Source organism: Neoarius graeffei, chromosome 7 (genome assembly GCF_027579695.1).
Source record: "Neoarius graeffei isolate fNeoGra1 chromosome 7, fNeoGra1.pri, whole genome shotgun sequence".
Lineage (NCBI taxonomy): Eukaryota > Metazoa > Chordata > Actinopteri > Siluriformes > Ariidae > Neoarius > Neoarius graeffei.
Window position 1 is genome coordinate 65557616 of NC_083575.1, and position 27996 is coordinate 65585611.

The 27996-nt window shown below is 41.2% G+C and overlaps 1 protein-coding gene across 7 annotated transcripts in view; it reads right to left on the minus strand.

Annotated features, from left to right (window-relative positions):
• The window catches only part of cpeb3 (cytoplasmic polyadenylation element binding protein 3), a 96262-nt gene that overhangs the window by 47898 nt on the left and 20368 nt on the right, over positions 1-27996 (minus strand). The gene's annotated exons all lie outside the window — the stretch shown is intronic.

Here is a 27996-nt window from a genome sequence, read left to right on the forward strand (position 1 = left end):
GCAAACACAGCAGTGGTGATAAGGCGTCTGTGTGAATTTGCACAGTAGGGCCACTGCGACACACAGGCACGCCAACAGCTGAAACCTTTTTCAAGTGGCACTTCTGACACTTGCAGCTCTCTTGTGCAACATACTGCAGGTTAAACTGGCTCAGCATGTTAACAATACAAATGTAGGAGGGGGACGACAGACAAAGTTCTGGTTTCCCAGTCTATACAAAAACTCTGCATTGGAACAAAACATTTGTCTAAATGACCTTTGGCGTCAACTTAATTTAGGAAAACAGGCTTTAATTAATACACACAGTCTCATCATTTACACTACCGTTCAAAAGTTTGGGGTCACTTTGAAATTTCCTTATTTTTGAAAGAAAAGCACTGTTCTTTTCAATGATCACTTTAAACTAATCAGAAATCCACTCAATACATTGCTAATGTGGTAAATGACTATTCTAGCTGCAAATATCTGGTTTTTGGTGCAATATCTCCATAGGTGTATAGAGGCCCATTTCCAGCAACTCTCACTCCAGTGTTCTAATGGTACAATGTGTTTGCTCATTGCCTCAGAAGGCTAATGGATGATTAGAAAACCCTTGTACAATCATGTTAGCACAGCTGAAAACAGTTGAGCTCTTTAGAGAAGCTATAAAACTGACCTTCCTTTGAGCAGATTGAGGCTACGTTTACATTACGTCGAATCAGCGGATCATCAGATTAACGTTCTTAAAACGATTCGCGTTTACACTAAAACCGTTAGCCGTGCACACAGCAACACCAATACACGGATACGCTCGGCTCCGCAGGCATCCTGCGCTCCAAATCACTCCGCCCTGAACAGCGAGTGCCCTCTGGATGGTGCGCACTCCGGCCCTGCGCAGCTCACACAGCGCGCGAGTGAAGTGCACAAGCCACGATTCGGGACTGAGCCGCTGTGTGTGTGATCCCAGCGCATATCACTTACTACTTGCAAGTGGAAGGATGGCAAGCCTAAAGACAATCATAACTACACAATGGGCAGTATTTGCATCAGTATTTGCAGTATTTTCATACTTTTATACTCTTTAATGAAAGGTGATACAAGGCGGAAGTCCGCGCCGTTTTTCAGCAGTCGCGTCACATGACCAACGCCAGCGAATCAGGAAGGTGGATGTCACAGTGACGTTGTCCAATGAGGACGCCAGCTAGAGCTCAGCACAGCGTATTCGCGTATCTCAATGTTTACACAGCACCGGACCAGATACGATCTAGATTGAATACGTGGACCCTGGCGGATTCCCGTTTCCCGGCGTTTCCAGGTGGTTTAATGTAAACGGACAGTGCATCCGCGAAGAAAACGAGACAGATACGATCTAATGTAAACGTAGCCTGAGTTTCTGGAGCATCACATTTGTGGGGTCGATTAAATGCTCAAAATGGCCAGAAAAATGTCGTGACTATATTTTCTATTCATTTTACAACTTATGGTGGGAAATAAAAGTGTGACTTTTCATGGAAAACACAAAATTGTCTGGGTGACCCCAAACTTTTGAACGGTAGTGTATGAGCTACTTCATTTTCATTTGAAAATATACTGGATGTATTTTGTTTTAATTAATCAAAAAAAAGTTTCCAAATATGAAATTTAAAAAAAAAAAAAAAAAAAAGTGTCCGAAAAGCATTACGCAATTGAAATGAAATGTTAAAAAAAAAAAAAAAAAAAAAAAAGCATATGCACTCAGGGCACATTTTGAAAGAAACGCCTGTACCCCTAATCATTCCTGCAGTTATCCCATCAGCCAATCATGTGACAGCATGACGGTGGATAAAATCATGCAGATTTTATGGTTGTTGGTGCCTGATGGGCCGGTCCATCGCGTGGACATTCTGCAGGTGCAGAATACACAACACTTTGCACAACCTTGACGAGGATGGGCTTCAACAATCCAGGCAACGTACATCATTATAACTGCAACATGACACAATCAGTGTCTGAGGTACAACTGGCTTAAGTACATACAAAACACCTTTAATAAAGCCCAAGGCCTGTGTTTGTTCTGGAAATGACAACAGATGACTGAAGTCTGACCACATATTACACACACACACACACACACACACACACACACACACACACACACACACACACACAATAGGATATCAAAAAACAAGGTTTGTCTATCACAACCCCTGCCAGCAGAATGACAGATGAAAATAACTTGCAAACACCTAACTGACAGATAACCTATTATACCCATTTTCCTGACAGCAAACGCCTCCCTTTTTCTGGAGAACATGAATTCCTCTTACAATCTGTTACCACACACCTGCTCGCCAACCAATACTGAACACTACAATCAATCATTCTAACTGCAATAAAGCCTACAGCACTGAACAGCCACTGTTGCATCAACAGCACACTGACTTTGAATGTAATGTTACCAATTGTTTCAGCATGACTGTCGTTAAAAAGGCCAGCTCACCCTACCCAGAATTAATTTCATCATTTTCGTTTACATACCAACCACTGCATTTTGAAAGCACATGACCGCTACTCTGTTAGTTTTCTGGGCAGCAAGTTCACAAAATCTTCTGCAAATTCACTGTTAGTGAGCCCTTTGAAACCCATCTCAAACATTTTCTTCATTTACGTGTTATACGTGGAAGCATGGAGGCACGGTGGTGTAGTGGTTAGCGCTGTCACCTCACAGCAAGAAGGTCCGGGTTCGAGCCCCGTGGCCGGCGAGGGCCTTTCTGTGCGGAGTTTGCATGTTCTCCCCGTGTCCGTGTGGGTTTCCTCCGGGTGCTCCGGTTTCCCCCACAGTCCAAAGACATGCAGGTTAGGCTAACTGGTGACTCTAAATTGACCGTAGGTGTGAATGTGAGTGTGAATGGTTGTCTGTGTCTATGTATCAGCCCTGTGATGACCTGGCGACTTGTCCAGGGTGTACCCCGCCTTTCGCCCATAGTCAGCTGGGATAGGCTCCAGCTTGCCTGCAACCCTGTAGAACAGGATAAAGCGGCTAGAGATAATGAGATGAGATGAGACATGGAAGCATTGAACAAAATATGCCTGATCTGTTTTTTCCTTTACAGTTACCCGAGAGATGGCTGAGGCCGGTTTGGGTCCAGTACAATGGAATAACCATGCGAAAATGGAATGGATCGGTCGAAAGAAATTAACATAAAGATGTTTGACAAAATATCTTTAATTTCTCATTATAATTTAAGACCCATGGCCTAGAAATGTTGCCAGATTGCTGCGAATTGTTTTTGGATCATCACTAGCATCTAAAAATGGCAACTTGCTACTTGGTACAGAGGATGTTGGAAAAGGGGAGCTGGCCCCTTTAAAGTGCATATCCTAGACCAAATTTGTTTGTTTTGTTTATATATATATATATATATATATATATATATATATATATATATATATATGAAAGTATGTCCCTTTACATACTCATCCAGGTAATTTTGCACAAGGCCATCTGTCTACAGCAGAAAAAAATAAAATAAAATGCGTCTGGAAAAATCCCAAGGGAGTCTGGAGCCAGATTCGTGACGTTACCTGCGGAAGCGCTAGCAGGCTGCGCAAGCTTGCACGGTTTCAGTGCACAGCCTGTGTAGACCAAGTTTAGCAGCTAGCGATTTTGCATTGAAATATGGAATTGTCACCTGAGCGCAATGTGGGAAACGATGAGTACTAATCCCATCAAGATTGGTGTTGCTACACCCTCCTACGATACATCTGTTAACTATTTTAATAATTATCTGAGAACATTGAAGAAATTTGCAGAAAACCACCAGGTCATTTTCTCATAAACAAACCAGCGCTGACGTAGGATTCAGAGGGAGGCGTCCTCCCTCTGAATGCCAAGAAAAATGCCAATTTTTTTCCGAGGCGGACCAATTTGCCTCAAATGGCTCGATTTCAACTGAATTTTTCTGGTATTGCACAAGGTAAAAAAAATTGCACAAAATGCAAAATGTGACAGATATTTGACCAAAGTTTAATATAAAATAGAATAATTACATTGATCTTGCTCCTGAATTTACCCATGATATGCACTTTAAGTCCAGCATCAGCAGGCCCAAGCAGCATTGCCTCACAGTAATGGCTCTGAAGTCAGGGAGAAACTGATTCTCCTGATTTCCAGAACATCTCCAATAACTCAAGTGCATCTGTTTTGCCCCAGATACCATCAGTTCTACTGGTCTTTCATGGGGTCATTATGAAGAGGTTCTTAAACCCTGCTGAATGGCTGAGGATGAGTTAAATCACTCCAGGCAAGCAGATCAAGTGATGAGGGGAAAGTCCAAAACTAAACTAGACACTCGAAATTTTATTCTATTTTTAAAACCAGAGCTCTGGGGGTCAGAAGGTGTTGATTAATTTTCTATAGCAGCAAGGCTCCGTGGTAGTTCAAGGTTTATATTAATGCACCCGTTCCAATACATTATCATTTCTATAGTAACAACTTAGGGACTTGTATGGTGCACACCAACAGATTAAAAACATGTAACTGTTGATATGCTGAGGGTTTTGTGAGATGTCGATTTAACATTGATGAAAAGGCTTTCTTTCTTGCCAACTGTGAGAGAGAGAGAACGAGAACAACCAACTGCTCCAACATAAGTGCCAACAGAAACTAACTTGTTTCATGAATGCTCCACAACATTAAATGTAACTATAAAAAAAAGTACAGCATCATTCATTTAAAATATTTATTTTAATTAAAAAAAAAAAAACTGGCAAACTGCTTTGTTAAAAGAGAGGAATAAAACACTTTGGGTTGTGCTGTTATTGGAAAATAATCAACCTTGGTGTGGTAACAGTAACACATCACACCACCCAGTCATTGATTATTTTCCTATAATGACCCATCATGCTTTCTTGCTTCCTTATATATTAATGAAGATTAAGTAGTTTTTAAAATCTACTACAATATAGTAGGTTTCATTATGCAATCCCTCTACAATGAAGAAGTTTATTCATAGCGAACATCTGGATTTTCTTATTAAAAATAAGTTGGGAGATGAAAACCAGGGCAAAGCTCCTTGGGCCTTCTACCTCCTGATTCTACCTTGTCGTCACATACCCAATTTTGTAAATAAATTCTCATCTCATCTCATTATCTCTAGCCGCTTTATCCTGTTCTACAGGGTCGCAGGCAAGCTGGAGCCTATCCCAGCTGACTACGGGCGAAAGGCGGGGTACACCCTGGACAAGTCGCCAGGTCATCACAGGGCTGACACATAGACACAGACAACCATTCACACTCACACCTACGGTCAATTTAGAGTCACCAGTTAACCTAACCTGCATGTCTTTGGACTGTGGGGGAAACCGGAGCACCCGGAGGAAACCCACGCGGACACGGGGAGAACATGCAAACTCCACACAGAAAGGCCCTCGCCGGCCCCGGGGCTCGAACCCAGGACCTTCTTGCTGTGAGGCGACAGCGCTAACCACTACACCACCGTGCCGCCCTGTAAATAAATTGTAAAAAAAAAAAAAAAAAAAAAAAAAACAGAGGAACATTCCTCCCCCCAACACGAAACAAGGAATCCTGGAGGATGCACACTTTTGCACTCAATTGTATAGAAGCCCTTTCCAGTTCCAGAAACTTTGAATATCAACATTATTAACTCATTCAGGATGCCAGACGTGAGACAATGAATTAACACAAAGAGCAAATCGGGCACAGTTTCTCCTCAGTGTTTGAGTATATATATAGTATATATATATATATTCAGCTCTTGGTGTACACACACCTCACATTCTCAAAATCTCCCTGAAATAGATCTGGGTATGTACTGAACACTGGTATGTCAGTGATATTTCCTCTTTGGGGTCTGGGACGATACTAATTTAGAGTTTCCTCTTCCTTTCTTGCTATTTGATCAGAGTATAATAGACATAAATGCAAAACTTTTTCCTTCTGCATAATGCTCTGTCAGGAACAGTGACCATCAAAACAAGTTCCTGGATGTGGAAACAGTTCATGTATAACCTCTGAGGGCCAAGTGATAATCCCATGTTTGCTAGTTGTGTATGAAAGCACAGTTGGCCATTAGAAAGGTTGTGTGTGTAATATAAAAAAAATTATGCATCTATCTCTCTCAGAGGGGAACCGTCAGGGCCTTCAGGGAAGGCCCAAACGTATCAGCATTTCAAATATTAATTTCTTTCATTATTTAATTTCTTTCATAATCTCATTATAATTATTCTCTTCTAATTTGGCCTCATTTTCTATCAAATCTGCTTCAGAAATGAAAGGGTTACTGTCCTGAAAACATTAAAATAGAGTTATCCAATGAAATTTTTTGTTGTTTATTGTCCTTAGTCCGGGCTGAGAAGAATTTAGAGCTGGCTCACTCATTGGTTAGGACTTCATTGCCGGGACAGAAGGCCATGGCAGTAAATGTTTATGTAGGAAGTGACAGATGAATTAACCAATCAGATTTTGATTAATAGTGGGAGGGACCAAAAATTTATCACCCTTGGCCTTCTTGAAGACCAATGCTAGCTTATCCACGAGTCGGTGCTGTCAGCGCAGCAGTGAAGTCACCTTCCAGCCGGTGTAGTGTTCATCAGTAGTGTTAGCGAATGCTAATAAAGACATCAAGCTAGTGCTATTGAGAGCAAGTAGCACAGGCTAACGACCGAGAAACTAAGATTTCTGTCTCCAGACTCTTTTTCCATCCACGCTCACCACAGTATTTTTCACATATACTTAAGTATTCATTTCCCTGTGCAAGTTACTTAGTTACTTTTAAATTCAACATCTACACACAACGAATCGACCTGGCAGCCTGCCGCTAATGCTTTGCAAAATCCTTTGCCCTGTTGCTTTTTTGGTGTGTCTGGCTAAGTTTTGGCTGAGCTGAAATCCCAGCTCTAATAGTAATGGTTCAACACTGATATGCATGCATAAAAGTGAGATCCCTTTACACATCATGAACTTAAACCAAATGAGATGTTGGCAGTAGCGCACACAGGGAGACCAAACAAACCTGCTGAGTCCGGAAATGCCAAACCTGTAATGGAGGGGTGACCTGAACTCCAGGGATGGTGTCAGACACTGACTAAACACACACATTAACTTAAACTATGAATTATTGCTTAGTAAATATGTGGTAGACCATTGCTATATAGTAATCTAGCTAATACAGGAAAACAATAAACATTACTTAGTATGCACCACACTTGACTATTATTCAAATTCTGAAAATCAGTCCACTGATGCAGGCACATCCACACTTCGGTCATATTCAATCTCATAACCAAGTCTCTGACCAAAGGAAAAACAGAAGCCACTTAAACACAAGCGGAAAGGTACAAAATGCCAAACCTGGCAACAGCATGCCAGAGAATGACATTAACAGCACTAATGGAATGGAGCAAGTGACTCTCCAGATTTTCCAACTCATCTATAAAGTGCAGCTGTTATTCCTCAGTGTTCTGTCTGTAAGCAAAAGCGCCGTTCTTCGTTCTTACATCTGGGGCGTAATGATGTTCTTAAATCTTGCTGAAAGGCCCAGGCTGATTCATATAATTCACTCAAGGACCACTGTTAAACTCTTCATGTGTATGATGAGGGGAATATTCTAGAAATTAACTGAACTCTGGTCTTGTTTTTCTACAGTGAAGATGGTATAGCATTCCAGTATATAGCCTAATGAAACATTACCAACACCACCAGATTTTGGGGGGGGTTGATCAAGTCACATTTGAAGATTTACAAAAATCACATGATAAGTTTTAGTTGCCGAATGTAAATATATTGATGCACACTTCTTAAACCTTTTGGAAACACATGATGTGGAGATTTCTGTAAAATCACATTCATTTTCTACTTCCACATTTTACCACAGCACTGGTGAATTCTTGAATCAGAAAGTATATATTAATTTGCTTTATACTAAAAAGCATGGTTGAATTGGTCAGAAGGTGTGCGTTATTTTTGTGGAACAGCACGCCTCGGAAAGTATTTCCAGCTGTAACATGAATGAGGCATGATCCTGAAGTCTTTCGATTTTCTTGGTAAAAGGACAGGCTTCATTCGGAGACAGAGAGAGAGATACACAGGTGAGGAAACAATTATCTATAATACTATCACTAACACTATCTAACGAACTAACTTATCTCTTGGACATTCCACAACATTAAATCTAACTATAAATCCTTAAAATGTTTCACATAAATGATAAAGTTGGCAAATCAATGTAGTATAAGCAGAATAACACTCCAGCCCATGCTGTTAGACGAAAGTAATTCACTTTGAGGTATGGCACTCCACTTTTGTATAGTGCCACTTCATACCCCACTGCCATGCATTATTTTTGTCTAACAGTACTTGTGTATGTAACGGTCTCATCTCATCTCATTATCTCTAGCCGCTTTATCCTTCTACAGGGTCGCAGGCAAGCTGGAGCCTATCCCAGCTGACTACGGGCGAAAGGCGGGGTACACCCTGGACAAGTCGCCAGGTCATCACAGGGCTGACACATAGACACAGACAACCATTCACACTCACATTCACACCTACGGTCAATTTAGAGTCACCAGTTAACCTAACCTGCATGTCTCTGGACTGTGGGGGAAACCGGAGCACCCGGAGGAAACCCATGCGGACACGGGGAGAACATGCAAACTCCACACAGAAAGGCCCTCGCCGGCCCCGAGGCTCGAACCCAGGACCTTCTTGCTGTGAGGCGACAGCGCTAACCACTACACCACCGTGCCGCCCTGTGTGTAACGGTATTTTTTGATATTCCTCATGTAACAGCAGCTCTGACAGTAGTTCCAGCAGTAGCATAAAATGAGAGGTTTATATTAATCTACTCATAATCCAAGCATAATAATAAATGGATTAAGAAAACCTGTTTAAAAAAAACATCACACATTTCATTGATATGATTGCACTTTCTGTTAGGAGATTTATGAAAAGACTGTGCACTATGCAATGGTCAAGAAGTTTTCGAACTTTCTCAGTAACATGATAAACTGTGGGATTAGTGTGTGTGTGTTTTATAAATATCAAGAAATTTTTGAAAGAGAGAGGCTGGTGAGGGATTACTTGTTCCTAGCTGTTAAAACACAAGGTGATAAACTGACCTTGTCTCATGGATGTACCATATAATATGCAACAATAAATGTTTGAAAAAGTGTAAGGTGTAATTCATTAAGAATTCACTGGCATATTGTAGTGGAAATTCACCAAGTCTTCACTGGCATACTGTAGTGGTCTAAGAACAATAACGCACTTCAGGACATACAGCTATTGGAAAATAATCCACTTTGGGGTAATAATGGTGTGGACTATTTTCCTATAACAAAATGGCCCGATTTTGTTATCCCTTAGATGTAAACATTGTTGAACTTTCTAATTAACTATAAAAATGAAAACTGCAAATCTCTGGAACTGTATGGATAAACGCCAATCTTCCAAAACATTCCCTCAATTTGCGTTTTGATGGCGGTGGTGATGGCAGAGGTGGTAGAGAGGGCTGCGCAGGGTCATTTTAAAGTGCATATTCTGGACCAATTTCGTGTTTTTTATATGAAAGTATGTCCCTTTACACACTCATCCAGAAGGGTAATTTTTCACAAGGCCATCTGTCTACAGCTGAAAAAAATAAAATAAAACGCGTCTGGAAAAATCCCAAGGGAGTCTGGAGCCAGATTCGTGACGTTACCTGCGGAAGCGCCAGCAGGCTGCGAGAGCTTGCATGGTTTCAGTGCACAGCCTGTGTAGACCAAGCGCTCCCATTTCTCTCTCATTGTCCGGTCTTTTGGAAAACGAGGAGTACTAATCCCATCAAGATTGGTGTTGCTACATCCTCCTACAATAGATCTGTTAACCATTTTAATAAATTACATGATAACGTTGAAATTTGCAGAAAACCACCGGGTCGTTTTCTCATAAACAAACCAGCGCTGACGTAGGACTCAGAGGGAGGCGTCCCGCACGTGATGTCACGAAAATCAATGTTTGCCGGGAAATCCAAATGCAAAGTTTTTTCAGAGGCGGACCAATTCGCCTCAAATGGCTTGATTTCAACTGAATTTTTCTGGTATTGCGCAAGGTAAAAAAATTGCAGAGAATGCAGAATGTTACAGATATTTGACCAAAGTTTAATATAAAATAGGAGAATTACATTGATCTTGCTCCTGAATTTACCCGTGATGTGCACTTTAAAACACACACACGCACACCTTTCCCTGAGGGTCAGGACAACCTGAACCAAATGCTCATATATGACGGTCAAAAGCTGAATGACAAACTAGGCCAGGTTTTTCACAAAAGCTTCTTTACTAGAGTGGAGCTGAACAATTTTAGGGACAGAGCTCTCCTTCCAATGGCATTTCCACCTGGACACACACTCCAGATTTAGACAGCTGAGCCTAGTACAGCACAAACTTTTGATTTGAGTAATTTCATAACGTCGGTATTTGCTGATTAGCTTTACATTGAACTCACCCCCCTCAGTGTCTTTTGCTTTTTCGTTCAGCTCAACTCCGAGAACATGCTAGAGATGAGCAATGTCGTTGATTAAACACTTGAACTAAATAGACCAAAAAGTCGTACAGTTCCAAATTAGTTAGTGAACAGAATTAAGAACGAGGACAAGTGCCAGATTTATTACATACATGGGATATGACCACTGATTTCCGGTCGTCACTGTTGTTTTCCTTAGGCACCTCCTGATTCTGATTTATCACCACAATAGGAAAATCATAACCATTCAGAAGGCTTGGCCTGCGATATGCTTCAACTATGTACTGCAGAAACTGTACTTTCACTGGTGTGTGTTCACTTTCCACACATTTTCAATTTCAGTTCAAAGCTAAACACTAGCCTGCGCCGCAAAACTGAAATGTAATGACATGCTGTAATCAATGAAAAGTCATCTTGACAAGTACATGTTAATGAACGTGTATTACTGGAAAATGAATTCCATTTGTCAGTAATGTGTTTCCAAGTCACACTTTTGTTGCAGTCAACAACTAATTGGGCAACAATTAATTCTCGACTCAGAACTTAAAAAATTTCATAAAGGACTCAACATGTCAGAGCTTATTTTCTAATGAAGCATTGAGTAAGAAGTGCCAGTTAAGCTCTTTAGCCCTGGGGGCAGAAGGTGGATCATGTGAGAGGCCAGCATGAGAGAGAGAGAGAGAGAGAGAGAGAGAAAAAAAAAAAAGTCTGCATGCGTTTGCGTGTGTTCGGTTTGCGTGTGTTCGTGAAAATGCAAGCGTGTGGTCATTGTGTGTGAAAGCACAAGGCTGTAAACACATGAGCTCCTGCACAAGGCATCTCTGTGTTTGGGAGCAGATTCTTTCAGTTGTTTGTGGCAGCAGTGAGACTTTAAGCCTAACCTCATTGGGGGTTGACCAATACCACAAGCATTTTTTTTTGGAGGGGGGGCAGACGGACGACAACCATGTTTGTTCAGGAATCCTCTCTTTACCCCTCCTCCTCATCAGCCCTCTCTGCCATTCAGAACATGAAGTCCCTGCACATTCCATTTCAATCAGATTAATGTGCATTTAGGAATGAGACCTTGATCACGAGAGGGGGTGAGAACAAACCCACCCTCCTCTACCTTATATTGCCAAAATACAGCATCAATAAAGCACTTAATGAAGATGACTGGGCATGTAACGACTCACCCAATTCACAATATTGGCTTTATGATCCAATTTTCCCATGGTATGTTGGAAAATAAAAATTTTATTTCCAAAAAAATAAATAAAGGCAACATTTATTTTCCTATTCATTATCAACTTAAATATTTTTTTTTTTACAAAAAACCTTGTTTCATGTTCTTAACAACCAACAGTAATTATTGTAATTATTATAATTATTTACCCACATTTGTAAAGGTTGGAGTAAAATAGCCTATTAAATGACATTCCATTTATTAAAGGATGAAAAAGCTAACAAATAGGCCTTTTCTTAATAAAATTTTATGAACATTTGTACTACCATCATTTGCTTTTCTTTTCTTTAGCTTTCAGCAGACTGTAAAGAGAGCTCAGATTTCTTGTTAAATCTATTTGTATAGTCAATTATACAACAGCGCTTTCCCATTTTAGAGCTTTTGTGTTTTTGCAGCATTAAGGCCAATTTATGCTGACAACCCAGTCCTCGCAGACGGTGTCGCAGACAGTGTCTGCGTAGCCCCCCCACCTTCGCAGACGCTCTGCGCGCACCTCCCAAAAATTGTGACCACCGCAGAAGCCTCGCAGACAAGAGGGCTCTGATTGGTCCACTCTACCTGCTGTACATGCACTTCCGCTTCCCTACTTTCCCGGTTTGTTTTGTTTTCACGACCGGCATTTTTAAAAACACGAGCGAAGATGGAGCAGCACGAAGAGCGGTTGATTGAGGAAGTACGTACATCTATACGACTCCAGTTCTAGTCATTATAAAAAAAAAGTTCTAGTCATTATAAGTAACAGGAGGATAAACACTCCACTAACCACACCCACCAACTACTCCTAGCGACTTCGCGCCCCCTTGCGTTGTGCCGGTGAATAACATCGCGCACGCCTATTCCCCCGCTCAACAATAAATTACAACTGTCTGCGAAAAGCTATCTACGAAAGCCTTGTCGCAAGAGCATGCAGAGGCCTTTAGAGCTGCATTACTTCCACCTAGGATGAAGTGACGGGCACACCCAGTATTGTATGTTACTGAACCTCTGCTCAATTACTACAGAAAAACCAAGATTACACAGCTTGAAGATAATCATGACCCCCCCCAATTTGAATCGTTATAAATTTGTATCATGATTTATAATCGTACGATACATCCTTACATGCCTAAAGATGACAAAGAATGAGTCACGCAGCACTACACAAGGACCACACCATGTCCAATCACCATGGCATTTATTTGTCCCTCGAATTCTGTATTTTTCTGCCCACTCAAGACATTCACGAAGCCCTTCTGTAAACCTGTCATGGTTTTATAGGATTTGTTGTAAGGGCTCTTAAGGCAAGTAAAATAACATGAGCTAACCTGACAAAGGTCTCAGAGTTTTAAATTTATGTCTTATTGATAAAATGTTTCTAATATTAACGATAAATGTTATCCCATCTAGCAATCCTAAACTAATCTGACAGAGGTTTTAGGTTACAAGCATAAAATATTTGTAATTCTACTGCAAACTTTGACCAGTTAGCTAAAATGAGCTAACCTGACATTTTTCCTCAGGATTTAAAAAAAGTCTTATTTACAAAACGCTCCGAATATTAAATGACCAATGATGGCCATCTAGCAAACTTGAGCTAGTCTGACAGGATTTTTAAGGTCACATTCAAAAAATGTTTGCAATTTTACTTTTAAATGGGAGCGGCATGGTGGTGTAGTGGTTAGCGCTGTCGCCTCACAGCAAGAAGGTCCGGGTTCGAGCCCCGTGGCCGGCGAGGGCCTTTCTGTGCGGAGTTTGCATGTTCTCCCCGTGTCCGCGTGGGTTTCCTCCGGGTGCTCCGGTTTCCCCCACAGTCCAAAGACATGCAGGTTAGGTTAACTGGTGACTCTAAATTGACCGTAGGTGTGAATGTGAGTGTGAATGGTTGTCTGTGTCTATGTGTCAGCCCTGTGATGACCTGGCGACTTATCCAGGGTGTACCCCGCCTTTCACCCGTAGCCAGCTGGGATAGGCTCCAGCTTGCCTGCGACCCTGTAGAACAGGATAAAGCGGCTAGAGATAATGAGATGAGAGACTTTTAAATGGTAGCTTTAACATGCATGAGTCAGCAGAACATGATTCTGAGAGGATTTATTAAAAAAAAAAAATTTTAATTAAAAATCATTAGCCACCTGACAGGAAGTCACTTTTTTTAATGTTCTTGACCTATATACGAGTTAACCTTAGGGGATTTCATCATAAGTATTTATTATATTTATTACAATGCTAACAAAGAAGGCTAATATTCGTCTGTATGAAACCTTTGAGTGCAGTCATAAAGCTAAAAGTTATGTAAGGGATAATGCCCAGTGAGCCAGTCATTATTGCGAAATAAACCCTGACAGGGTGATACAGGACCCTGATGTGAAGCGGAGGGGTTTTGAATCACCCAGAAGGGGTTTATTTCGCAACAGTAACCAGCTCTGGAGCATTGTTTTGCAGACGAGGTCAGATATTAACTGTGGACATAAATCAGGTACTTCAGGTTTGCACATTAAAGCCTATTTTACACCAGAAGTGACACTGAATGCACGAAACATCTCAACTGCGCCACAGTGCTGTCCATTTTACACTGGTTACTATGCTAGTGTGAAGCATTCATCTTTCCAGTTAAAGCTTTGGAAATTTAACTGATGCCAGAGCACTGTTGTAGTGCTACAGTCAACAAAAAGATTTTACTCCGTGTTTAAAATTTCTGTGTATTACATCTGTCAAACATGAACTGAAGCACAGCCACAGACAAAAAGTTATGTTTCCCCCTGTAATTAAACTTAACTCTTGATTACGCACTTGAAAAACATGTTTAACAGTAACCCACATATTAGTTTGTTAACTTGCATTGGTATACCAATATTAAAATTTAGTAGAGGTCACAAGACTCTTTGAGCAAATACTCAAGCTACAGGAAGAGTCAAAAGTTTGGACGCACTTACACATTCAGAGGTTTTGTTTTTTTTTACCATTTTCTATATTGTACAACATCAAAACTATGAAACCATGAAATTGTGCAGTTAAAAAAAAAAAAATCATATTTTAGATTCTTCAAAGTATACAGCGTTTACCTTGATGAAGCTTTGCACACAATTATCATCTTAACCAGCTTCATGAGGTAGTCACCTGGAATGCTTTTCAGTTAACACGTGCCTTGTCAAAAGTTATTTAGTGCCATTTCTTGCCTTCTTAATGCATTTGAGACCAAAATAGTAAATAAAAATACAGTAAATAGCCCTATTCCACAACAATACTAATCCATATTATGTCAAGAACCGCTCAACAAAGGAAAGAGAAACGACATCCGTCATTAATAAGACATGCAGTGTAGAGGTCTGCGTGGGGCAGAATTTTCAGTCCCGCTCCCGCAAAGAATTATGATTTTCAGTCCCGCTCCCGCCTGCCACATTTTGTCCCGCTCCCGCCCGCAAATCCTGCATGATGCAGATGTTCGCGTTATTTCTCACGAAAGTTCTTGCCATTGGCTTGGGGAATTAAACATGCTGAGCTTAGCTGAGCTCTCCACTGACCGATCCTTCACCTAGCGCACGTAGCGAGGGTGCGCGTTGCCAGGCGGCATGCGCAGCTGAGGCTTTACAGAGATATTCTGCTCTTCTGCCATGATCGGAGATCTCAAACACGGAAGAGCGGAAAGGAATCGGAAACGTACGCGAGATTAGACCACATCCGCAAATTTAGGCATCTTAAAATGTTTTTATTAATGCCAAATAAAATATCCAGCACAAATTATATATGATAGACATAAATTAATAAATTTATAAATTTTATTTTAAACACGTTTTTAGTTAGCGGGACTGCAGCTTATCACCGCTCCCGCATTGTGCACTCCCCCTCCCGCCCGCAATGAGCTTTCAAAATTTGTCCCGCGCCGCACTGCTTTGCATCGGGTCCCGCGGGAGTCCCGCGGGAGTGCAGGGCTCTAATGCAGTGTCTATTAATAAAAATAAACACTGAAATAGAAGAAGGGGTGTCCAAACTTTTGACTGGTACTGTATATACAAGTAAACTAAGCTCTCCTCACAAGGATGTACTGGCATAATATCTAGCTATATTATTATCCCCTGGTATGAAATGCAGGGGGAATAGAACTACCGCTCTGTCCATCTGTAAACGTTTTAGTTTCCGGAGCATAACTCAAAAACTATTAGGAATTGTTTCACAAAACCTGACAGTTATGTTAAGTGACTAGAGGAGTTGTGCCTTTTGAAATTTTGGGATTTCTGTGATTTTCCCCCCCATATTTCCATGGCAACCAATTTACCTTAGGAAAATTTAGAGTGGGGTTTCATGGGGGGGGGGTTTTAAATGTCATCTCCTGGTAACTCGTTTACAAATGTCAAGATATTTTGGATTGAGGGCGAGAGCCCTATAAAAGTATTTTGATACCTTTTTTTGCCAAAAAATATCAAACTACTAGGTCTAACATTTGAAACAACAACAAGTTCTTGCACTGACTTATAACCTTCAAACTTCAATGGGATTTGCGATGAAGTGCTCTATAAATCTACCAGTCTGGAGTCCATCAGTGATGACAAACAACTTTATCCCAACAGACCATCCGGCTTCTCAAAATATTTGATTACTGCAATATGTTTGACATTTTATTACATATTTCAAATAATAAAAATACAGTAAACAGCCCTATTCCACAACTTTAGTAATCCATATTATGTCAAGCAGGCTTGGAGTACTCGAGTCCGACTCATGCCCTAATCTGAAGGGCTCAACTTGGACTTGAGCACTGATGACTCAGATTCGTGCATTAACTGCATTTGGACTTGTAAATTGGAGATGAGGACTGAGTTTTTCTTTATTGTTCTGTAACATGCCATAATAATTTGGCACAAGATATTTATATCTATATTAATTTTGTACTAATTTCCTGCAAGAATGTCACACCTGCACGCCTTGGCATGTGCATCAGATAGACTCTCGGGTGTGCTCCGGACAGCGCTGGTGCCAAGCGGACTCTTGCACGCGCCATAAATGACTCGCACCTGCACAGGATTAAGGTGCAGTCAGCACGCCTGTATAAAAACTGAACACACACTTTGCGAAGTATTGAGTTGCATTCCTGACACATTACTGAGCCTTATTTCCTTGTTTGGGTTCCTGATCACTGATTTCCTGTTTCTCGTCTTTGATTCTGCTTAGTCTAGGATGGCCTGTTTGTGCCTCACTCGACCTATTGCCTGTTTCACCATTTTACAATTTTGCCTGCTATTCTGGATTGTTTACCTGTCTTCACTTGTATAAATAAAACATGCCTTCTGCACTTACATCAGTCTCCCAACCATCTCTGACAGAATACTTTGCATTCCCTGACAAAGAGAACGCACATTCACCTGTTCATACGTCATGTTCAGGAACAAACTAATGTGAATGGCACTAAAACAAACAACCACCATCAAATGATGCAGTTGGAGTCTTGTTCACGGTCTTGGCTCGGCTAAGACTTGGGGTGTTTTCACACCTGGTCCCCTTTAAAGGAACCAGACTCAGTCCTCTTTAAGTGGACCAAAAAGTGGACCAACAGAAAAAGAACTCAGTTCTTTTTGTGTTCACACTGTGAATTTATTACAAAGAGGACTGGGTTCTCTTTCTGGTCCAGTTAAGCTTTGACGGGGCCTCAGTCCTCTTTCTGTTCACACCAGGTCCTCTAGAGCCCTCAGACCCCCAGTGCACGGAATTCTGGGTAATTTTCTCTTGAATCAAAATGTCTGCTGCCATGCTTGCCCTGCTGTATTCTTTGATCAAAATAGTGCGGATTAAGGAAAATAAATTTATTCCGGCTATCTATGAGCACAAAACACGGCTGGTAAGTTCCAAAAGGAAGTTGAGTTTCCCTGCTACAGTCACGTGACCAACTACGGCAAATGAAGAAGGTTAAACTACAGTGAAAAAGGCGAAGTGAACCTGGTGCGCTGTTTGTTCACAATGCGCAGATTAGGCGAACCGTACCGTTGATTTTTAGTGAACCGTACTGAGACCACCTCCTCAGGTGGTCTCAGTTCGGTTCGCTTTAAAGGGGTCTAGGTATGGTTGGAGTGTTCACATATGCGCAAAAAATGCTGAGTCATCGATCTGAGTTCAGTTAGATGGCTGAAAGGGACCAAGTGTGAAAACACCCTTAATTTTTTAATGACTTGGACTTGAACACTGGGCTCTGACTCGAGGTTTAGTGACTCGACTACACCACCAATGTCAAGAACCACTCAACTAAGTAGAGAAACTACAGTCCATCATTAAGATATAAAGTGTCTTAATTAATAAAAATAAAGAAAACATTTAATTAGAAGACGTGTCCAAACTTTTGACTGGTACTGTATTTACCGCTGGGAATTTTGACCCCTGTCCATGACCTTTGCCTCTCATGGCCTCTTCACACTGCTTTCCTAAATACAACGTTCACTAATGACCAGCAAGTGACAAATACTTTCAGTAACACTAATCATGAACAGTTGGTGGTAATGGGAAGTCCAAGGAGTTTCTTCAACAGGGAAATTACAACTCTATAAGCATGGGCTTTGTAGTTATTTATTTTTAAATTATTTCAAAATGTTCATATCAATGACTAAAAGAAGAGTGAAATTTCAATTCCATTTTAATTGCATCGTACTTTTAACAATAGACATTGTCCTAAAGCAGCTTTGCACAAACCTAGATGTAAATCCCTAATGAGAAAGCCAGAGGCAACCACAGCAAGGAAAAAAAAACCTGAGAAAACATGAGGAAGAAACCATGAGAGGAACCTGACTCAAAAGTGAACTCGTCCTTTTCTGGGTGATGTTCAACAGTGGGATTATAAAATCATGTAGATAAATTGAAAGCACGGTACCAAGTGTGTTGAAAAGACATTCAGTAGGAGCTTATTGTGAAGGATGAAGGAGGAAAAGCACAGGACAGTCTTCACATACCCCTTTTCCACCAAATCAGTTCCAGGGCTGGTTCGGGGCCAGTGCTGGTGCTGGTTCACAACTCGTTCAACTTGCGAGCCAGCTGAGAACCAGTTTGCTTTTCCATAGCTCGCGGTGCTAAGGGAAGCCACGTCATTACGTCGCTGTATATGTCAGTTACATCGCTGTATACGTTGTATATATATGTATTACGTTGCATAAACAACAAGGAAGAAGCAGCAGCAGCAGCAACAACAATGGATGACTTCACATTTGTACAGCTGCTGCTTCTTGTCGCTTAAAAATGGCAATCTTTCACGGTCTTGTTATTGTTGTTGGTCTTAACAACTCCGCCCCCCCCCGCTGACGTAAGCGGTTCTTTCCTCTGGCCCAGCAGAGAGTTGGTGCTAGCCTGGAACCGGTTTTTCTGGCCCCAGAGCCAGTTCTTTGTCAGTGGAAACAGAAAACCCGGTTCCAAACTAAGCACTGGCCCCGAACCAGCCCTGGAACTGCTTTGGTGGAAAAGGGGCATTCTTCTTCTCCGTGTTGTTGTTGCTTCGATGTTCGCGCCAAGGTTTATGCAAATGCAGCAACGTAACTGACGTATACAGTGATGTAATGACGTGGCTCCCCTTAGCACCCTGAGCTATGGAAAAGCAAACTGGTTCTCAGCTGGCTCGCAAGTTGAACGAGTTGTGAACCAGCACCAGCACTGGAACTGATTTGGTGGAAAAGGGGTAACAGCAGCAGTTGTAAGGTACATGTCTACAGTATCCAGGTGACACTGTCCATTGAAGAAAGGCTGAGTTTTGGGCATAATCTGTTCTAGGGAAGTACAAATCTTTAAGGCACCCATGAAGGACCATCTACAGCAGGAAAAGGAAAAAAAAAAAGCTAGCAAGAAGGAAAGTGAAAGCTATGGACAGTCCCTGAATTATTCTCAGGGTGACACCCTCATGGTTTACATGCAAATTAGACACCTTTTATACCTGGTTTCTGCTGACATTTCGGAAATTGGACAAATAAATATGTTCGCAGAGGTGAAGCCAAGTTGAGTATCTCTCACAGACTCAACTGGTTGCCTTATTTCACTCCCATGTGATTAAAATAATTCTAACACCACAGAGCTATCTTCAATAGATAGGACTCCCTTACAGCAATCAAACTGTCCTGACTGCTCTAGCAGTGTTACAATTCAAACTTTGCTCATCACTGACAATTTCTAACGATGAATTGCCTCATTTGACCAAGAGAATTAGATAAAACACTTCTCTATTCTGCAACCAGAAACAGTGAATAACTAAGTAAGCTGGATATTAAAAGCTACAGCTGTTGTTCTACAGGATCTCAGAAGCAACTACAATGCCGTTTTTGCTTATGGCACCTCCAGCTTAGTTGATTTTCCAAGTTCTTCAAATATCAGGTCAGTCAATCTCCCTCCTCCTAAGCCAAACAGTAAAACCAGCTACAATCGCATTAGAAGGACTGGAAAAACAGCTCCATAAAACAGCAACAAAAGCTCACAGTGCACCAACTGCCTCTGTGGAAAAACCAACACAAGGTAAGGAGACAGGCCACCACAAACCACCAGAACAACTTCAACACACCCTGGCATAATGTTGACAAGTTTTTTTTGGACTGCACTGGAGAATGACCACCAGTCTTCTAAAAGATATTCCCTCAGTTGGGGTTTTGATGGTGGTGGGCAGCTTTGTCAAACATGTCACTCCAAAATCTCTGGGGTTCAACGGAGTTGAGATCTGGTGACTGCGAAAGCATACGATTTACATCATTATTATCCTCGAGTGCCCTGTGGATGTGAGAATTGTGACAATGGAAGAAACCCCTCCTATCATCATCATCTGTAACTGCTTATCCTGTGCAGGGTCGCGGGCAAGCTGGAGCCTATCCCAGCTGACTATGGGCGAGAGGCAGGGTACACCCTGGACAAGTCGCCAGGTCATCGCAGGGCTGACACAGAGACAAAACCATTCACACTCACGGTCAATTTAGAGCCACCAATTAGCCTAACCTGCACGTCTTTGGACTGTGGGGGAAACCAGAGCACCCGGAGGAAACCCACGCAGACTCCACACAGAACCCCCCCGTCAGTCACTGGGCTCGAACCCAGAACCTTCTTGCTGTGAGGCGACAGTGCTAACCACAACACCACCGTGCCACCCCCCACTCTCATCAGAAATGCTTCATCACAGGATAAAATGATAATTTGGAAGAACTTTGTTTTGATTTGTTGCCATTCTTCCTTCTAAGAGGACAAGTGGAAACAAACCATGCTGGTAAGCATGTTCCGCAGGCTCAAAAGTCTGAAAGCAATAGTTAAATGCTTATAAATTTTATTAACAACTACTTGATGGTAAAGTACAATCTGAAATATTTACAGTTGTGGTCAGAAGTTTACATACAGTGACATGAAGGTCATCTTGGATATGAATGTCATGGCAATATTTGGGCTTTCAGTAATTTCTTTGAACTGTTCTCTTTCTGTGGCAGATTGTACAGCATACAACTTTAATTTAAAAAAAAATTATTTATTTATTAATTACACACACACACACACACACACACACACACACACACACACACACACAAGATAGAACTCGACACCAATGGTGTCGATGGGGATGCCTCCGCCTGGTAGACTACACGCCTTAAGTTGTGACTTGGGGATGGACATTTGACCTCACAGTAATCTTGACCTGGTGAAATTACTTGCATTAGCCTTGAAGACATTGTGTTCACAAGGTTCTCGGACAGACATTTGACCTCACAGTGACCTTGACCTTAGACCTTTTGATCTCAAAATCTAAATCAGTTCATCTTTGTCCCCAAATGCACAAATGGTGAAAGTTTGGTGAAATTCATTTCACCTGCCTTGGAGATAGTGTTCACAAGGTTTTTGGACAGACATTTGACCTCACAGTGACCTTGACCTTAGACCTTTTGATCTCAAAATCTAATCAGTTCATGTTTGTCCCAAAGCGCACAAATGGTGAAAGTTTGGTGAAATTCCTTTCATTAGCCTTTGAGATATCGCGTTCACAAGGTTTCGGGACAGATGCACGCACGGACGGACGGATCACAGGGTTTCGGGACGGACGCACACACGGACAACCCGAAAACATAATGCCTCCTGCACCTTACGGTGGCAGAGGCATAAAAATAAACCACTAGAATTGTGTACAAGTTTTAATTTTCTTTGGGTTTTCAGACATCAACACAGGGTCAAAATTATACATACAAGGTAAAAATTTGCATATGCTAACTTAGATTATTAATTCAGAGGTGCTGAATCTTCCAAAATGTCTCTTATCTTGCCAAGGCCGAGGTCTCTTAACTTCCTGTTAGTGATCATGATTGACAACAGCTGGCAGCTTCTCTGTGCCTTCATAAAAAGGGTTTGTTTACAGCACTCATTTGATTGACCAACACATAGTAAAATGGGAAAGTCCAAGGAGCTCAGTGCAGATCTGAGAAAAAGGATCACAGATATACACAACTCCGGAATGTCTCTTGGAGCTATTTCTAAACAACTGCAAATCCCAAGAGGAGTTCAAACAATTGTATCCAAATTATTGTGAGGTGTAGTCACTTTGCTTCAAATGGTCACCCTCCGCTGAAAGGAAATTGGTTTGGATGGTCAGGAACAACCTGGGAACCACCATGGCACAGCCCTGCCATGAACTGGAAGCTGATGGATCACTGTCTACAGTTCAGATCACCATCCAAGAAATAACCCCCTGCTCCAAAAGTGACACCTTCAAGTTTAAAACTGACCAAACAGACAAAGAAAAAAGCCTTTTGGAGGAAAGCTGTATGGTCAGATGAGACAAAGATCGAGTTGTTTGGTCACAACGACCACCATGTACCAGCTGGTGGTGGTGGTAGGATCATCATGCTCTGGGGCTGTTTTGCTGCCAGTGGAACTGGTTCATTGCACAAAGTGGATGGAATAATGAAGGAGGACTACTTCAGAATCCTTCAGCATAAACCATCAGAAACTTGAACACAACTTGGGAGTTACAACAGGACAGTGAACCCAAACATGCATCAGAGCTGGTTGTGGAGGATAAAGCAGGCTAACATTAAACTTAAAACAAGTCCTGACTTCAAATGCTATTGAAAATATATGGACCGTGCTTACAAGTTGAGTCCATAAAAAAAACAAATTATATAAAATTGAACTCTACCAATTCTACCATGAAGAGTTGTGAAATATCCAACTAGAATTCTACCAGAAGTTTGTTCATGGTAAACAAAAATGTTTGGTCAAGGTGAATCTTGCAAAGAGACATTTTACCCAAATATTAGGTGTGCCGTATGCAAATTTTTGACCCTGTATGTATAATTTTGACCCTGTGGTGATTTCAGAAAACCCAAAGAAAATTAAAATTTGTGCACCAAATTCTAGTTGTTTTTTTTTTTAATTAATTAAAGATTTATGCTGTACAATCAATCAATCATTCTGCCACAGAAAAAGAACAGTTCAAAGAAATTACTAAAAGCCCAAATATTACTATGACATTAATATCCAAGATGACATTCATGTCACTGTATGTAAACTTCTGACCACAGCTGTACATGAATTTCAGCGTTTTAGTATGTCTTTTTTTGCGCTTTATGACAGTGTGCACTCGAGCTAGCATGGACTCTGCAAAACCTTATGATCCATTTTAGATCAACTCGATCAGATTGTTGCCTGAACATGTGCTTTAACAGATGAAAATCTGACCTTTTGTACGAAACATTTAACATGATCAAGATCACAAATTTGCTTACATTTAAATAGGGATGTAGAAATGGTGCAGAAACTTTAATATTACACAGTCAAGACACTTAACATTCACCTTCTTTGTTTTAAATATTTCAAAAATCTAAAAATCCCAGATTTTCAATGTGGTCTCAGATTTTGGCCCCCACCTGTATATGTGCCAAGGGCCAAGTTTATTTAATATGCTAATCTAGGAACTAATAATCCATTAACTCTGTGTACATGTGCACACGGCATACAGCACTGACGGGTCAAAACCCAACATCGGTGACGTGACTTGAAGCTGAAAAGCAAGTTCTTGAGGACAAACAGTTTCTTGACAAACATTTTACTTAAAATCTACTTCATCTGGGGGCGTTGTGGCTCGGGTGGCTGAGGCGCCGTGCCGTGGGTCCGGGGACCTGGGTTCGGTTCCGGCCCGGGGTCGTTTCCCGGTCCCTCCCCGTTTCTCTCTCCCGCTCATTTCCTGTCCTGTCTCTGCACTGTCCTATCCAATAGAGGGTGAAAAAAAGCCCAAAAAAATATCTTTAAAAAAAAAAAATCTACTTCATCAAGCGCGCTCAGTGAGCCGAGAGCTGCAATAAGAACATCACGAGGCTCATGAATGCCCATGTTGTTTCACACAGTGCTCTTCAAACGCGTGAAAGCAGCTTGCTCAAGATTTTGGCTTCACACTCAACAGTTTTGCCTTTTATTTGCATGAAAAGCAGACTAAAAAAAGTCTTCTCTCACCAAATGTTAATTCACAGCTTCGCTTCAAACCATACTAACAAATTATTCTGGGTGCTTCGACTGCTGGGACTGGATAACATCAGTACGTTTACCACAGTGCTGGTGTTGATTAATTTCTATAACACAGCTCTGACACGAGTAAGAGGATTCAAACGATTGGTTTATATTAAAGATGCTTGTTCCAATATGCCATTATTTTTCCAAGTCTCATTCACAGTGACTTGCTTTCTGGATGATCTATATAATCTAAAGGCTAAGAGCCTGATAAACGGAAAGAAGTGCTGTTATTTAGCGGGGGGGGGGGGGGGATGTATAATCCTTTTCTGTAAGGTGACACTGATTTACCATTCCTGGAAGGAGTCTTTGGCTACATCCACATGACAACGGCAACGAGATTTTATTAAAAAAAAAAAAAAAACGCGTCCACATGGGCAACAGATCAGTAAAATATGAGGTACATATGGCAATGCAGCGCTTGCTGAAAACGATGCAATACACATGCCACACCTCTACGTGCGCTGTAAGACGGTCCCATCGGAGACACCAGAACAATAGAAGAAGTATGCGCATAAACCCCTTCTTCTACCCGGCGTGAAGCACTCTCAGGAACAAACACACAACAACAAGAAGAAGATGGCTGCGACTACGCAAGGAAATCGTGCCTTCTGTGTGTACAAATTAGTTTTATTAGTGTGCATAGTTTTATATAACTTAATTTTCTTATTGTGTGTGAACATTTTGAAAAGCAGTCTTATCCAATAAAAAAAAAGAAATTCAAGAAATGGTTCAGTTACTTGTTTATTTAAAAGAAAAGCTGTATACAAAAGTGAATGCAATGCAGTGGTTCATACAAAACAGCGAGAGTGCTGCTTGTTCTAGTCATGTGGTTGTAACGTCATCGTAAACAAATCCGTTCTACTCATCCAGACGACTTCACAACGGCGCCGTTGCCAGATTTTTCCACTCTGGAACCCGTTCTCAATAAATATTGTTTTTGTGGACGCCAGGCCGAAACGATAAACAATTTTATCAGATTCACCTGAATCCGTTGCCGTGTGGACAGGGCCTTTGTTCGTCAAGTTTTCCAGAGAATCAGGTCAGAAAACTTTGTGCCTTCTTGGTTCTCAGTAACAACAATATGCAGGGTTTTTTTTCTTATTCAGACAGTTTAAAAAAAAAAAAAAAAGGGAGGCTGTTGTGGGAACAACAACTAATTTGATGTTCCACAACATTAAATGTAACTATAAATAGATAAAAAGCATGACTCATTCATTCTTTTAACAAGATCAACTGTGAGCTACTGCTCACTTACATATCCCGCCGCTCTCGCTTATATCAGAATACAAGCAACCGAAGGAATAGGACACTTATTATGAATGTTGACTTCTACAAATAATTAACCCTGAAATGAGTGAGTAAAGAGCAGGGTCTCTCCCCAGGGATTTCAAACAGCATCCTGGTAAACTGTCATTTCTGAAATAGCATTTTGCTTCTTGAAACATCAAAATCCACCCTGTGTTTTTCATAAATACATTCAATCGGTAAACAGGAAGTCGATGTGGGACAGACCTGAAAGCGGTATACACGGCATAGAACCCCAAGCTGAAGCTCAGTACCAAGTATCACGTAGTTGTGATTTGTAGTTGCCGAGAAGAGTGTTACGAAAATTTTGTAACTCCACGCTACGTTTTGTAAATACATTCAGTCGGTAAACAGGAAGTCGATGTGCGACAGACCTGAAAACGGTATACACGGTATAGAACCCCAAGCTGAAGTTTGGTACCAAGTGGCTATGATTTGTGGTTGCTGAGAATAAGTGTGTTTCAGACGGACAGAGGTAAACCAGTATATCCCCCCCCCCCTTCAGAGCGGGGGGTATAATAATAATAAAGCAACTGTTGACAAAATGCTGTGGTACAAGAGGAAGAAAACGCTGCAGAATGTGCCATTATTGGAAAATAAATAAATAAATAAATAAATAATTTACCAGCTGGGAGGTCCATATCGTGAAATACTGTGAGCGAGGCCCTCTGGGCCGAGGTCAGTATTCAAGGCCGAGGTCACAGTATTTCACCATACGGACCGACCTTAAGCTCGTAAATAATATATAAATTTTTTTCTTTACCAAATTCTAACAGAAAACGAGAGCGCCCGAAAGGGAAAACCGAGCCGAGCCGCCATTTTGAATCCTCATCCACGGCTGTAATGCAAATTGCTTCCTCCTCGGTATACAAGTGCACTTCCATGGCAGGAAAAAAAAAAAAAAAACCCTACATTTTGCCACCTATGTAGTCCCCCATTTATACAGATAGGAGTCATTCAGGATTCAGCCACGTTTTTGCTCGGTGTTAGCAAATTACAGTTTTTAGCTTTTTCCTGAAATGTTTTATTTTATTTCTTTTTCCTCAGGGTAGTACAACTTGCTTTCGCTGTGAACACTGTCGTTATCGCTATCCATGCTGTAAAATTAATGCCATTTTCCTGAGAAATTCTGGCAAAAATTTATAAGGTTTTTGATAATCTTAGAAATAAATCTTATCAAAAAAAAAATGTTGACAAAAAAATGCTACTATGTTTGTTGTTGTTGTGAACGAACGAGTCGCCAGAGGTCCGTAACCGGGGTCCGTACCGTAGGATATGGACCCGCTCGCCAGCCAATCAGAGCGCAGGATTTGGACCGCGAAAAAAATAACTACTTATTAACTGAGCGTGAGGTCTTTACGAGGCCTGATATTTTCCCGTCAAGACTGCAGAAGCGAGGTCAGTAAGGAGTTTATTATACGGCTTTTTAAAAAATTTCTAAGATTAAAATAGACGGTCGTTATAATGAGGCGTGACACTGCTTTCAATCACGTCATATTTGTCACGTAGTTGAGTCACGCATGCAGAATAAACAGCTAGCGGTTTCAAAACTGAATTTCCATTAGCGGTTTCTGAATGCTCTTCATTGCTCATTTCTTGAATAACTCTGAGTCTTGTTTGTGTTTTGGCCGTTTTTGATTCCGTTTTGATTTCCAGTTAAATCTTTTTTTGTCGTTTTGTTTTTTGCAACGTTGAAAGCCGGCGCCTTGGAAAGTCAGTCCGTAATTGCCCATGGGCATTGCAGGAAAATACCGCCCACCAAGGAACCAATCAGAGCGCACGATTTTACTGGAAGTAGCTTGTGCCATATGATAAAAACAGTTAATTCTGGTCCACTAATTTGATCGGTTGAGCAGTGTTCAAAGAGTAATGATATTTACTGTAGCTGCACTGAGACATTTCATTGGGTGTTTCACTCTGCTTATCTGGGTTCACCATGAAATTTCCACTTCCTAATTTGAAACCGTTATTACTGTAGCGTTAGGGACATCAGTGAACATGTCAAATGATACATTTTTCATTAAAAAAAAAAAAAAACCCTGTTGACTTAAAATATGAAAGCTTGTCAGATGAAGATTTAAAGAAAGAAGGGACACCAATTTCATCGGACAACCCTTTAATAGGAATGTACAAAATCGATGAGAGCTAGTTGCCAAGCTAGCAGATGGGCTGTAACACGAGTGTGGCTTCTTCAGAATCCAGTTTCACTAACGGAGCAAAAATAAACAAAACATTTGGCCATACTGTGTCTGAAATGTCCCTTACGCCGTATTAATTTCTTGTTTAAAAGCAATATAGCACTCACAATCGTGCGGTTATACTGAATAATCAGCTCAGCCTGCTGCTTTGTACCTACACTGAATCAGAGCCGCGCCGATATTCAGCATAACCGCACTCTCTCATGTGATATTGCTTAAATAATCTTCAGAGTAGTAACATGGAGAAACCATGGCCTAATGGTTAGAGAAGCAGCTTTGGGACAAAAGGTCGCTGGTTTGATTCCCTGGACCAGCACGAATGGTTG